Source organism: Electrona antarctica (assembly GCF_951216825.1).
Source record: "Electrona antarctica genome assembly, chromosome: 3".
NCBI lineage: Eukaryota > Metazoa > Chordata > Actinopteri > Myctophiformes > Myctophidae > Electrona > Electrona antarctica.
In genome coordinates, this window is record NC_136808.1 from 47369264 (window position 1) to 47384647 (window position 15384).

Below are 15384 nucleotides of genomic sequence, written 5' to 3' on the forward strand. Positions count from 1 at the left end.
TACTAGGGATTTTACTGTTCCTAATATATGTAAACGACATGACATCATGAGCTTGTGACTGCAACTTGTTCCTGTTCGCAGATGACACGGCACTGCTGTTCTCAGACAGGAACAATTAAACTATAATGGATTCTATAGGGCGGCTGTGGCTCAAGAGGTAGAGCAGGTCGTCCAATGATCCATGGGTCGGCGGTTCGAATCCCGGCTCCTCCTGGCTACATGTCGAAGTGTCCTTGGGCAAGACACTGAACCCCAAATTGCTCCCGATGTGCTGGTTGGTACCTTGCATGGCTTCCGCCGCAATCGGTGTATGAATGTGTGTGTGAATGGGTGAATGTAATGCACAATCTATGTAAAGCGCCTTGGATAAAGGCGCTATATAAATGCACCATTTACCAAATGCACCATTTATAGGGACAAATACCTAGACTCAGATTTTACGGGGGCCAATTTCGAATTGCAGCCATCCATAGGTGCCCTTTGAGAGCGGTTTTGAAGGAGTCAAGAGATTCGCATGTCTTAATGACCGTTGGTAGGGCGTTCCACATTTTGGTTTAGTCCCTTGTTTGTGCCAAATCTGGGTTGCACATGGTTTGTTGAGCTGGTGTTGTGGGTGTGGACTTTGTTGACATTAAGGAAATATTTAGACAGGTACATGGGTATCTTGGTGGTGTATCGAATCTTGTGGACGTCTTAGTGCTTTTTCTGGTTTTATCCTCTTAATTAGCAGTTTTTGTATTGACCTGTACTTTCTTTGAAATGTACCCACTCTACAAACTGTTTCAAATGTAGCCTACCCCTAATTGCTCCTGATGTGCTGGTTGGTGCCTTGCATGGTTTCCGCCGCCATCGGTGTATGAATGTGTGTGTGAATGGGTGAATGTAATGCACAATCTATGTAAAGCGATTTGGATAAAGGCACTATATAAATGCACCATTTACCATTTGAGCAACTTTACCGAAAAACAAACCCAAAGTCGCTTGTAATAAGCGGACATGGCAACACACTCGGCCGGTCGGAGGAGAACCCTCGGCAAAAGTCGGCCGTTCTCGGCAGCATCACTCGGGCACGCTCGTCGAAACTCGGCTACACTCGGCGCAATTTGAGTAGGCCTATTGTTATGTGGTTCTATAAGTGTTATTGTTAATTTGAATTGAATTTAAATTGATTCTCAAACCTTTTGTTTGTTTGTTTAACTGTCATTGATTCTGACCTGGACAAATCCAGAATCTCCATGAAAGGTTTTATTGCATGCAGGCTTAGGCTTAGCGATAATGTTATGATTTTATGTAGGCCTACTCGCAAAAAACAAAAACTAAAGTCCGGCTGTCACAAAACAGTCATAGGACCTCAAAACCTAGTCTAGCGAGGCCTTTAACCTTGAACTGGAGAATCTGGGTTGGTCCGATGAGCTCAGGAGCACACTAGTCGAAGAAGGCTTGGCTTCAAAACCAAATTTACATCAGTAGGCCTACTAAACAACATATGGCTCCTTTGAGAACCATCAGGGTAAAAACCCGCTCAGAGCCTGGATGAATTCGGACATAGGCTACTGACTGCCATGAAAGCCATAGACAAAAAATGCTCTGAACCTCTTAAATGCATGTCCTAGCCACAAGCGCTTCGACAGTGATCTCCAAACCCAACTGGGCATCCTAAAAACCCAACGAAACTAGCTAAGAAACATTGTAACTACCATGACCAAATCCGCAAAAAGTAACTGACAGGTCCCCCAAGATTTCAAACTGGCCAAAGTAACCCCCTGCACAAGAAAGGGAGCAAATTTGACCCCGGCAACTACCGCCCGGCCTTTCTATAAGCTCCAGCTCGAAAGTGACGGAAAAAATAGTCTATGAACAGGTTGAAAAGTATCTTTCCACAAACACATTAATGTACGAATTCCAATCTGGCTTCAGAACATCCCACTCCACTAACACATGCCTCCTCTATTTGAGCGACCACATCAAACATGAGGTCATGCTGGCAAATACTGCGGCATGGTCAAGCTGGACCTCCAAAAGGCTTTTGACACCGTGAACCACTCTGGTTAACAAGCTAAAATCATTTGGTTTTGAAAGCACATGAGTGCTGAGCTGGATGCAATCCTACTTGGAGGGGAGAGAACAGATGTACACGACAACAGTATGTACACGACATGACATCAGCTTGTGACTGCAACTTGTTCCTGTTCGCAAATGACTCGGCGCTGCTGGTCTCGGACCATGTTGATAGGCTCACCCCTGCCCAATTTGATAGGCTGGAATGGCTTAGGGTTGACGACAGAGTACAGCATCTTGCAATGGGTCTGGTCCACAAGATTCGATACACCACCAAGATACCCCTGTCTAAATACTTCCTTAATGTCAACGAAGTCCACACCCACAACACCAGAGGGAGTGCAACAAACCATGTGCAACCCAGATTCGGCACAAACAATTTAAGGGACTAAATTATTTTCGTTCCTATGCCACTAAAATGTGGAACGCCCTACCAACAGTCATTAAGATATGCAAATCATCAAAACCACTCTCAAAGGGCACCTACGGACGGCTGCAATTCAAAACTGGCCCCCGTAAAATCTGAATCCCCCACCCACCCCTTTCCCCCCTCACTGTATGTTTTTTCTCCCTTTTTTACCTCCTCTATGATGATTTCCTGTTTTTGGCTATAAGTGTATAGAAGTTTGTACGTCTCTAAATGTATGATGAATTGAACATGGTGGACCCTATTGTAAACAAGTGTAGGCAATGGTGTCGTCTACAGTTAACAGTTTTGTATTGAGTTGTGCTTGAAATGTACTGTAATTCTCCAATCTGTTAATAAATACTTAAATCAATTGATCAATCAATCAATCTTTGTTTATTTGTTTGTTTCAAGACTCTCTCTGGCCCTGGGCTGGGAGTGATCGAGTTATACACAATGCAACCCAAATGGTTCCAATAATCAAGTCAAGATATAGCTAGATATATTAAAGTACGTTTAAAAACCAACAGCATGAACATTAAAACACATAAAAACATCAAAATACATACAGAGAGACAAATCAAGAGGGTTAATTATGTGTCCAACCCGGTCTCACCCAAATACGGCGAAATACCACGGATTGGCACACTAAATGCGTGCATATGACACTGGATTCCCCGACAACGCCCTACCAACAGTCATTAAGACATGTGAATCCCTTGACTCCTTCAAAACCGCTCTCAAAGGGCACCTACGGAAGGCTGCAATTCGAAACTGGCCCCCGTAAAATCTGAATCCCCCCCACCGCCCCCCCCCCCTTTTCCCTCACTGTATATGTTTATTTTCCCTTTTTACCTCCATTATGATGAATACCTGTTCTGTTCTTTGTCTATATAGAAGTGTCTATTTGTACGTCTCTAAATGTTTTGATGAATTGAACATGGTGGACCCTGTTGGAAACAAGTGTAATGCTTAATTGGGTCGTCCACTCAAAGTTAACAGCCTTTGTATTGAGTTTGTGCTCGAAATGTACTGTAATTCTGCAAACTGTTAATAAATATTTCAATCAATCAATCAAACAATCCGTACTTTATTTGGGTGAGACCGGGTTGATGTGTCACTAGACTACAACAGCCAGGACAGGTAGGCCTACAAGCATGCCAAATGCAAGGTCCACAATACAGTGATAAACATTAAACAATAACATATAACAACATAGAGATTATGGACACAGACAATATTGTCATATAACATATAAAGATAAAGATGATAAAGATAAAGCACCCTTAGGCGTGCGCGTGCGCGCACTTCTTTAGCAGATCCTCAGACCTCGCTCCCAAGAAAACATGAGCTTTGGCGCCATCATGTGGATGTGGTGGCTACCTTTAAACACATCTTATATCTGAGGGTTGTTTTTTGTTTTTTTTGTATACTATATTTAAATAGTCTTGAGAAAGAAATTGTTGCTATTTGTCCCAAAGTGACTGCAAAAAATTGCTGCTATTTGTTTCAAAAAAGCTTTATACCCTGTATAACATGTAGCCTATATTACTATGCAATGTGGCATATCTGTTTACAAAATGCTGTACCTCCTCCAACTGTACACTTTCCCCAATAAAGCTCCTTGTTGGAATGTATTAAGATGATCATTAATTGCCTGTATATATAATTGTATGTATATTTATATATATATACCTTTTATACTGAAAGCATAGGACCGGATGCCGGATGTACCAATTGTGTGACGTGTATATAATGACGTGAAATAAACACACTGCTATCTCAGCCATGGTCTAAGAAGCAAAGGCATATCTGCTCTCTGAGTCTCTTTATTATCCTCCGTCATGTTTCCGGCTAGCTCTGGGTTGTTGTTTGTTTGACGCTATACACGCTAGCTTTGTTTAACAGGTCATGGAGCCCAGTGGTAGAAACAACAACAGCCAATGGAGCCGAATTCGCTTTGACGGAGATGAAAGGAACTTTGAATTATGGTTGGTAAAATTTCTGGGTTACCTCCGACTGAAAAGGCTGAAAGACACTATACTTTACGAGCCCGATGTCGACGACGAGGAAATACTCGATGGAGATGAGGCCGCAGCAAGAGACGCTGCAGCCGAGGTGAAAGCCATTGAGGACGCCGAGAAAAATGAAAACGCATACGCTGAACTGGTTCAGGTGCTCGATAATACAAGTTTGTCGTTGGTTATGCGTGAGGCAGCGGATGACGGAAGAAAGGCGTTACAGATTCTGAAAGATCACTATGCGGGCAAGGGGAAACCGAGGGTGATCAGTTTGTACACAGAGCTGACGTCGCTCCGGAAGACTGCAGATGAAACGATGACAGACTATATTATACGAGCAGAAATAGCTATCACGGCACTGAGGAATGCGGAAGAGACTTTGAGTGATGGCTTGCTAACAGCTATGGTTCTGAAGGGGCTGCCAGAATCGTATAAGCCATTTTCCATCCACATCACACAAAGTGACGACAGGATCACCTTCGCCGACTTTAAGGCCAAACTGAGGAGTTACGAGATCACTGAAAGGTTCAGTAGCAGTTCCGGGGATGACAGCGTGATGAGACTAAGAAGCAAGGACAACGACGTGAGACTGTCCTGTTATAATTGCGGCCAGAGGGGGCACAAATCGTTTGAGTGCGGAGATGCTGCTGGTCAGAAAGAACAGAGACAGTGGTGCAGTCTTTGCAGAAGTCCAACACATAACGACACCAACTGTAGACGGAGAAGACGAAAAGACAACATCAATGTGACGCAGGATGAAGAGGAGCACACGTTCGCCTTCAAGGTGGGCCAGGTGAACCGCGACTCGGACGGTGCCGGGAGACCGAAGCAGAGACTTTGTCGGAGTAATACTCTGAGCAGAGAGCTGATGGTCGACACCGGGGCTACGTCACATATTGTGACCGACGTGAAGAAGTTCCGAAACTTCGATGAGAATTTCGAGCCACGGAGGAATGTTCTGGAGATGGCTGATGGAGTGAGGGCCTCTGGCGTAGCGCTGAAGAGAGGTACTGCAGTGTTTTACCTGAGAGATACCAAGGGTCGAGAGGTGGAAACGATGCTGAAGGGGGCGCTGTATGTTCCATCCTTTCCCCAAGACATTTTCTCAGTCAACGCAGCAACATCAAATGGAGCCACATTCATCTTCAAAGAGGGACAGAACAAGTTCATCCAGAGAGACGGCACGACATTCGACATGAAGGTACATGACAGGTTGTTTTATGTAAACACCGTTGATGAGAGTATTGATGTTGATGAATGTCATGGGTGTTATGACATCAAGACGTGGCATGAGATTCTGGGACATTGCAACTACGAAGATGTGTTAAAATTGCAGAATGTAACTGATGGTATGGAAATTAAAGGCAAGGTTGATATTTCCAAGTTGTCATGTGATGTGTGTATAGAAGGTAAATTTGCTCAGAGCCGAAATAGAGAACCAGACCAAAGAGCTAAAGCAGCACTAGAACTTGTACACACTGATTTATCTGGACCAATTGATCCAACGGCTAAAGATGGATTCAAATATGCTTTAGCATTTACTGACGACTATTCAGGAGCTACTTTTGTTTATTTCTTGAAATCTAAGAGTGACACAGTCCAAGCTACAGAGAAGTACATTGCCGATGTTTCACCTTATGGGAAAATTAAGTGTATTCGTTCGGATAATGGTACTGAGTATACTTCTGGTCACTTTCAGGCATTGTTAAGCGGAAATTCCATTAGACATGAGACCTCAGCTCCTTACTCACCCCATCAGAATGGGACAGCTGAAAGAAATTGGCGAACGCTGTTTGAGATGGCCAGATGTATGCTGATTGAGTGCAAATTACCAAGGGAATTGTGGACATATGCGGTAATGACAGCTGCTGTTATTCGAAATAGATGTTTCAATAAGCGTGTAGGACAGACCCCATATTACATGCTGACAGGAAAGAGGCCAAACCTTTCAAGAATGAGAACTTTTGGGTCCCCATGCTATGCATATAAACGAAATAAGAAAAAGTTGGATCCACGATGTGAAAAAGGGATATTTGTAGGTTATGATAAAAATAGCCCAGCCTATTTAGTGTTTTATCCCGACACTGGGAAGGTAACCAAGCACAGATTGGTAAAGTTCATTCAAAGGAATGTCATTGAGGTTCAGACCCAAACAGATTGGGATGATGATTGCAGTGGGGGAAGGACTGTAAACCACCTCCCTGAAGATAGGGACACTAACGAGACACAAGAACAAGAGGTTGTGGTTGAAATGAGTGATTTGGCAAATGTTCAGGCAGGTGAAGATGACCAAACCAGTGAGACACAGGAACAAGAAGCAGGGGAGATGGATGATTTGGTCAGTGCTCAGGCAGGTGACAGTGGCCAGAGTGCAACATATCCCAGAAGAAAAGTGAAACCACCTCAGTATTAAAAGGATTATGAGTGTCAAGTAAAATCTGATGACCTAGATGACATAACCTTTGATTATTGTTATAGAGTCATTTGTGATGTGCCACACACAGTAAAGCAGGCAATGGCATCACCTGACTCTAAGTTATGGGCAAGAGCTATGGATGAGGAAATTGAATCACTAAAGGAAAATGACACGTTTACCCTGACTAAACTGCCAGAAGGCAAAGAAGTAGTGGGGGGTAGATGGGTGTATGCTTTAAAAACAAATGCAGATGAATCTAAACAATTCAAGGCACGTTATGTAGCCAAAGGTTTCAATCAAAAACCAGGTGTGGATTATGAAGAAACTTTCTCACCAACAGCAAACCAGACTAGTGTAAGGGTACTAATGCAAAAGGCAGCACAAGAGAATATGATCTTACATCAAATGGACGTCAAAACGGCCTATTTGCATGCACCAATAGATTTTGAGATTTACATGAGACAACCAGAGGGATATGAAGTTACATCTGAGAATGGGGACATGCTGGTGTGTAAACTAAATACATCTTTGTATGGTTTAAAACAATCAGGGAGAAATTGGAACAAGATGTTGCATGCTTTTTTAACTAAAAATCAATTTATTCAGAACCCAGTTGATTATTGTGTTTACACAAGGGAAATGAAGGATCAAAAGGTATTCATTTTATTTTGGGTCGATGATATAATAATTGCAGCAAGTGACAATGTGATGATTGATGTCAAAGAGATGCTTACAGCAAAATTCAGAATGAAAGACTTAGGCAAATTGAAACATTTCATTGGTATTGATTTTGAACAAGGTGAACATTGTGTGACTATGTCACAAAGGAAATATGTTGACAAAATATTGACTAGATTTGACATGCAGGACTGCAAGCCAAGAACAACACCCTGTGAGGCAAAACTGAACTACACTGACAGCAGTGAGTCCTTGGGGGATGTGAGAAAATACAGGGAAGTTGTGGGTAGTCTAATATATTTGACTACTTGTACCAGGCCAGATCTGAGTTTTGTAGTGGGAAAACTTTCACAATATTTTTCTAAACCAACAGAAGAGCAGTGGATCACAGTGAAACATGTGCTGAGATATCTGAAGGGAACCAGGGAAAAATCCTTATGCTATAGGAAATGTGAGGAACTAGGCTTGATAGCATATAGTGATGCAAACTGGGCAGAAGATGTGAGTGACAGACGTAGCACTAGTGGTTATTGTGTCAGCCTAAACCCAGAGGGCCCTTTGATTTCATGGAAGTCTAAAAAGCAATACACCGTAGCACTTTCAACTTGTGAAGCTGAGTACATGGCTTTAGCAGCAACTCTACAAGAGTGTTTGTATTTGATTCAATTGTTACAATGTATTGATGGATTTCATTACATGCAGCCAAAGATTTACGAGGACAATCAAGGTGCAATAGCGTTAGCTAAAAATCCCGTACAGAGACAGAGGTCAAAACATATTGACATAAAATACCACTTTGTAAGATCAACTGTCAATGATGGTAAAGTGATTCTCGAGTATTGTCCAACTGAACAAATGGTTGCCGATGTTATGACAAAACCAGCCAAGCAGTTTCAATTGAGGAATTTTGAGGGTTTCATGTTTGGAGAGTAACATACAGTCCAAAGTTGTTGTTTTTTTGTTTCTCCTTCAAGGGTTCTTTGTTTTGTTTTTTTTGGTTATTTTTCTATGTGTACCAATTCACGATCAAGTGGGGGTGTTGGAATGTATTAAGATGATCATTAATTGCCTGTATATATCATTGTATGTATATTTATATATATATATACCTTTTATATTGAAAGCATAGGACCGGATGCCGGATGTACCAATTGTGTGACGTGTATATAATGACGTGAAATAAACACACTGCTATCTCAGCCATGGTCTAAGAAGCAAAGGCATATCTGCTCTCTGAGTCTCTTTATTATCCTCCGTCATGTTTCCGGCTAGCTCTGGGTTGTTGTTTGTTTGACGCTATACACGCTAGCTTTGTTTAACACTCCTTTTAATTGAATTGAATAGTCCACATATGACGTAAATTCTCCATTCATTGTCACAGGGAATTTAATGTTTTGTAAGACAACATTCGCCGATTTGCTCAGACGCTTATATGGTGTAGTATTCTCCATAAATTTTCAATGGGAATACATGTTTTGCGTAAGACGAAAATCTACACAGAATATAGGAGGGGCTGGCGCCCCTCAAAAACTTGTTTGAATTGACCAAACCTGCCTACTGAATGATGATGTCACTATAGGCGGATTTCTGAACTGCCTCATCACCGGACAGCTGACCAAGTACAAAAACAAGACCTGAGCAGCTGTTGATCACTGTTTCTTTCATTGGCACATTTCACGGGTCAAGGTTTCAGCCTCCAGGAAGAAACCTTAAATACAAAGGGAAGACTTCATTACACATAACAACCATACCACAGGGTTTAATGAAGTAGCTGTCACCCCAAAAACACAAGAAAAACTGGAAAAAATACAAAAATCACGGCACTCCATCTTTAAGTGAATGCTTTGGTAAAAAGATAGGTTTTTATTCCAATTTTAAAAGCATGAGTGGACTGTGGTGCTTTCAGTAAAGTATAGCCTACCTCAAATATGTATAATTCTTGGCTAAAACTCCATCGGTGACGCACACGCTTTGTTATCGACCACCATCCACTAGTATACACGCTGTGATAGTGGCACGTGGCTAACACTGCAACAGGTATTTCCTTTCTTTCTCTCTTATGTTCATGACTTACACACTGCATTTCTTCTTCGTCTTTTGGCTAATTCACATCGGGGTCACCACAGCAGATCATCATTTTGTATTCGCTTCTGTCTTCCTCTGTCACTCCAGACAGCTGAATGTCACCTATGTCACCTGCATGTCCTCTCTGTCACCTGCATGCATAGTTTTTATTTAGTTTTAGTAGTCGATGAACATTTTTCGTCTGCAAAATGAACCTGAGGAAAGACTCCATCTTGTAGAGCAAGACTTCTTCTTGTTTCGTGTATCATTAATGTCCAACTCAGTATTGTGTCACCTGCATGTCCTCTCTGTCACCTGCATGCATAGTTTTTATTTAGTTTTAGTAGTCGATGAACATTTTTCGTCGGCAAAATTAACCTGAGGAAAGACTCCATCTTGTAGAGCAAGACTTCTTCTTGTTTCGTGTATCATCCTCAAATGTCCAACTCAGTATTGTGTAGCCACGCCCTTGTCTCTAGTCCCACTCGGAAGAGGCCGGCCTCCGAAGGAGGTCTGTTCTGGGGACAGGTGTTAATAGGTGTTGTGAAGGTGATCTGTACAGGTGTGAATTATGTGTTGTGAAGGTGGTCTATACAGGTGTTAACTATGTGTTGTGAAGGTGGTCTATACAGGTGTCAATATGTGTTGTGAAGGTGATCTGTACAGGTGTGAATTATGTGTTGTGAAGGTGGTCTATACAGGTGTTAACTATGTGTTGTGAAGGTGGTCTGTACAGGTGTTAACTATGTGTTGTGAAGGTGGTCTATACAGGTGTTAATTATGTGTTGTGAAGGTGGTCTATACAGGTGTTAATGTGTTGTGAAGGTGGTCTGTACAGGTGTTAATATGTGTTGTGAAGGTGGTCTGTACAGGTGTTAATATGTGTTGTGAAGGTGGTCTGTACAGGTGTTAATATGTGTTGTGAAGGTGGTCTGTACAGGTGTTAACTATATATTTTGTGAAGGTGGTCTGTACAGGTGTTAATATGTGTTGTGAAGGTGGTCTGTACAGGTGTTAATATGTGTTGTGAAGGTGGTCTGTACAGGTGTTAATATGTGTTGTGAAGGTGGTCTGTACATGGGGCAGGTGTTAATTCAAACCTGATCAGACTGAGACTGATCATAGGTTTGGCCGATAAATCGGACAATATTGACTTTTTTGACGACATCATCGGTATTCGATACGTCCCAACTTTTAAACCACTTTCAACCTGCTGTCCCTATTTTTGGGCATGTCTTCATAGCTGAAGATTTTCAAAGGTGGCTCAGGAGGTAGAGCGGGTCGTCTAATGATCCATGGGTCGGCGGTTTGAATTCCGGCTCCTCCTGTCTACATGTCGAAGTGTCCTTGAGCAAGACACTGAACCCCAAATTGCTCCCGATGTGCTGGTTGGTATACCTTGCATGGCTTCCTCCGCAATCGGTGTATGAATGTGTGTGAATGGGTGAATGTAATGAACAATCTATGTAAAGCGCCTTGGATAAAGGCGCTATATAAATGCACCATTTATCATTTACCAGTTTGTTCCAATGTTGTCTGCTCATTTCTTTCTTTCTCTTTGTGTCATCACTTACAATCCCACTTGTTTAATCATCTGTATCCTGACTGCATTCTCCATCCTGATTGGAAAAAATTGGTATCCCGACCTGAAAATGCATTTTCTGTTTAATAAAAAGCTGGAGAGACATGGAGACTCCTGTTACTGAACAAAAACTCTCATCGATAATTGGTGTGCTAGGACTCTCCAAAATGTGCGATCGCATCGGACCCCAAAATGTGACTCTAACTTTTGAGAGAGCCAGCATGAAGGCCAGAGTCAGGACACCCCCAAAACATGACGGGTACCACAGAGCAACACACTGTAAAAACAACGGACAGATACAACGCTTAGTGCAACATTATATTTATTTCTTACAGTGTATTTTGGTTGCCATACAAGAAGTCTTCTAGGAATTGAGGAGGGGGAGGGAAGGAGGGAGGGAGGAGAGGGGTGGGGGGAGATTGCAGTTAACAGGGAACTCCTCTCTCTCTCTCTCTCTCTCTCGCTCTCTCTCTCGCTCTCTCGCTCTCTCGTTTCAGTAATTAATCGACTCTAAGATGAATTCAGTAGCACAAAATTACAGCAACATAGAAAACATGAACACAATTATAGGCTTTACACAAAAAGAATACCCGAAAACATCTTAGCTCCTATGAAGACCCAAATGATAAATCTACCAACCAAAAAAATAAAAAATAAATAACAATAAAAAAAAATACCATAAAAATGTTTTGACAATGAATAAATGGGAGGTGTTTTCAAGGGGAAGTGGATAAGTGGGTAAGTGAACCATGCCTGTTCTATAAGCATGGCCTATAGTGCCCACTAGTGGTCACTTAGTATACTACTATAACACTACTCATCTCTACAACTCTGTTGACAGTCATCTCTATTTTTTTATTTTTTGAATTTTCTCCCCTTTCTTTTTAAATGTATTTTAAACGTATACGTTGTGCGTAGTTTTCTGCCGAGATGGCCTGTAGAAGTTACGTTATTAATTTACAGTAGTTTAAAGTCAGATTTCATACAGTTTGTTTCAAACGGTCAGCGGGGTCAGATATGTTCACCACTTGGCCGAAACGTCTTAATCCTAAACGTGTGACACAGAGTGGTTCTACACCCGAGGCTCCATTAAACCATGACGCGTGATAATTCATTATCATGATATATAACATGGGAAATTAAACACAACCAAGGAAAGGAAAGTCATTCTGAATAAATATTGCTTCTTAAATAACCCATAAATCTAATAAGTTTTCATTTGTGTCTATCTATATATTATTTATTTTTCTTCTTTTTTTGGCAATCCACACATCAGAGTTCAACTTTTTTTTTTGTGATTTTTATTTTTTTCAAATAAGCTCTATAAAATTTCATATAATACTTTATACAAATCTTTTAAAAATACTGTGCTTTTTTCCCCTCTCTCTTCTCCCCATCATCGTTGTCGTCGTTGTCAGACACTCGGTTGTTGTTTCGTTTTGTTAAAATAACGCGAGAAAGAGGAAGAGTTAAAATAAGTTATCATAACAGGAACAGATTATAGCAGCATTGTTCCTATGTCGGGAGCCCTCACTCAGTGGACCCGCCCTCCTCGTTAAAAGGAATGATGTAACCATCTTAATTAGCATACTGTCACACACACATGCAGGTACTGGGAGGGGGAAGGGGGGGGGGGGGGCGTAGTTCAGTTCCCCAGATCACATGCCGCTGTCGTTCGCCGAATAGGTCTGAATAGGTCACTATCTATATATATCTATATCTATATCTATATCTATATCTATATCTATATCTATATATATCTATATCTATGGGTTTGTTTGTTGAGCCGAGCATGTAGCTGTACCGTACATCTCTCTGAAGTGATGGGGGTCTGGAATGGATGTGCACTCCTTTGATGGATGCATGTGTGTGTGTGTGTGTGTGTGTGTGTGTGTGTGTGTGTGTGTGTGTGTGTGTGTGTATATACTGTATATATAAATCTTCTGTATATCACTCTTGCACGCACGCACGCACGCACGCACGCACGTACGCAACACGCACGCACGCACGCACGCACGCACACACACACACACACACACACACACACACACACACACACACACACACACACACACACACACACACACACACACACACAATTCTTCTACATTCTCTAATTGTGTAGACTTCTTGTAAATCAAGTAATGCAGATGTTTAACAATATTTTAACCCTTATGGGTCCATTTGGTTTCATTTTACGCTCTCAAGAGAAAAATATCTATACGGGTCCATTTGGTTAAGATGTTTCTTAATGTTTTACCCCCCGATTTTTGTAACCAATTTCTTTGTTTTCACCCAGTGTCAATTGATGTAATCCTCCTGGGCGCTACACCCCCTCTGCCAACCTGGGGAGAGCAACTGACTGACCTCATGCTTCCTACAATGCATGAGGAGTCCAAGCTGCTTCTTTTCACCTGACAGGGGGGGTTGGACGTAGGCGAATGAAAGGAACACGTTATTCCAACAATTCCTTTCCCCTCCGTCAGGCGCCCTGGCTGACCAGGGGGAGGCAGTATAATTAGATGATGATGTTCGAACATGGATATTTGATCACAACTCAGAAATGTTTGTTAAATGTTAAAGTCAAATCTAATCTTTGAAAAATAAAAAGCCAATCTACAAGCACACACAAGTCGCAACACGATGCCCTGTGAGCTTGTAGATTGGCAAAAAGATGTGGTGTAGAAAATAAAAAAGAGTGTACAAAGTGTGCTCAAGAGATCTATAAGGGTCTATAAGGGTCCATTTGGCTTAAGTGTGGAGGGTGTAAGTATGGATGGTTCCTTATGCAGACCGTGGCCATCTTACCAGCAAGGTGCTAACTAGGTGCAACTTCCCATTGACAGCCCATTCATCCAAACAGAAAAGTGCTATCTGATTGTATTAAACAACTTCAAACTCACCAACATTACAGCTGTACAAAACGCAGTGTGCAGTGTTTGTTTCATGAAAATCACACCCGTGTGAAGTGAGTGGTGCAACTCTGTGTGTGTGTGTGTGTGTGTGTGTGTGGGGGGGGGGGGGGGGGGGGGCGGGGTTCCAGAACCACAGGAACGCACCCAGGGTGCCGCCCCGATTCCGGCGAGCCGCCCCGCGTCCGAAACAGTTGAAAAATGACAGAGTTACCGTGTGGGGGTCCCTCTACTGTACCCTCTACTGTTCTGTACTGTCACTGTACTGTACTGGCACACCCGAAATCACCATATATACAGTTAATATGTGCGTGTGTGTTAGGTTGCGCACAGGTGGTGAAAAACAACCATGCTGTTTTCGTGCTCAGACGCACCCACCCAGCCACCCACCCACCCACACACACCCGTAAGGGAGTGGTTGCACCACTCAAAAATCCACCGTAGATATGTTATGAGAGCTGTCCGTGTTTGGGAGTGGATATCACCCAACAGCCCTGCGTACCACCTGTTTTGAATTTGCACATCGTGCAGGAGGCAGCAGGAGGTTGTTTTACTAAAAACGAGTGCTTCCAAACTCCAAAATCACCTGCAAGGAATTTCTTAACAGGAAGTAGCTCATAACAAGTCTACAGTGGAGTTTTATGAAACAAACACTTTGAAGATAGAAACAGGATAATTCAAGCTTTTCGCACAGCTGCAATGTTGGTGAGTTTAACGTTGTTTAATACAATCAGATAGGACTTTTCTGTTTGGATGAATGGGCTGCCAATGGTGAATTGCATCTAGTTAGCACCTTGCTGGTCAAGATGGCCGCGGTCTGCATGAGGCGGAGGGATTGAGTGGTTGCCAGATATTCAGCTCAGCAAAAGCAAATGTATCCCAGAGCATGACAGAGGACAATGTCACGATAAACGTAACTTATCCGCGATACGATTATTGTTAGCATTTATTTTAATCACGTCAAACGATAAGGATTGAGAACTTTGTAACCAGTTTGAATTCTGACAGCGCATTTTGATAGTTTTAGTCATAGACTTTTGAATAAAATATAATGTAGGCTAGTTATCTGAAAAGTTGTCGACTGAATTTTGGCATTTACCTGGTTGCATGCTGAAAATAGCCAATCTACAAGCTCTCAACGTGCCGCTAACATTTTAGTCTAGTTTTTATTTGTTGACGTAATTGTCAATATATTTAGTCTCAGTTTTATTCACCATAGCGTAGTTTTTACTTAGTTTTCATTTTGT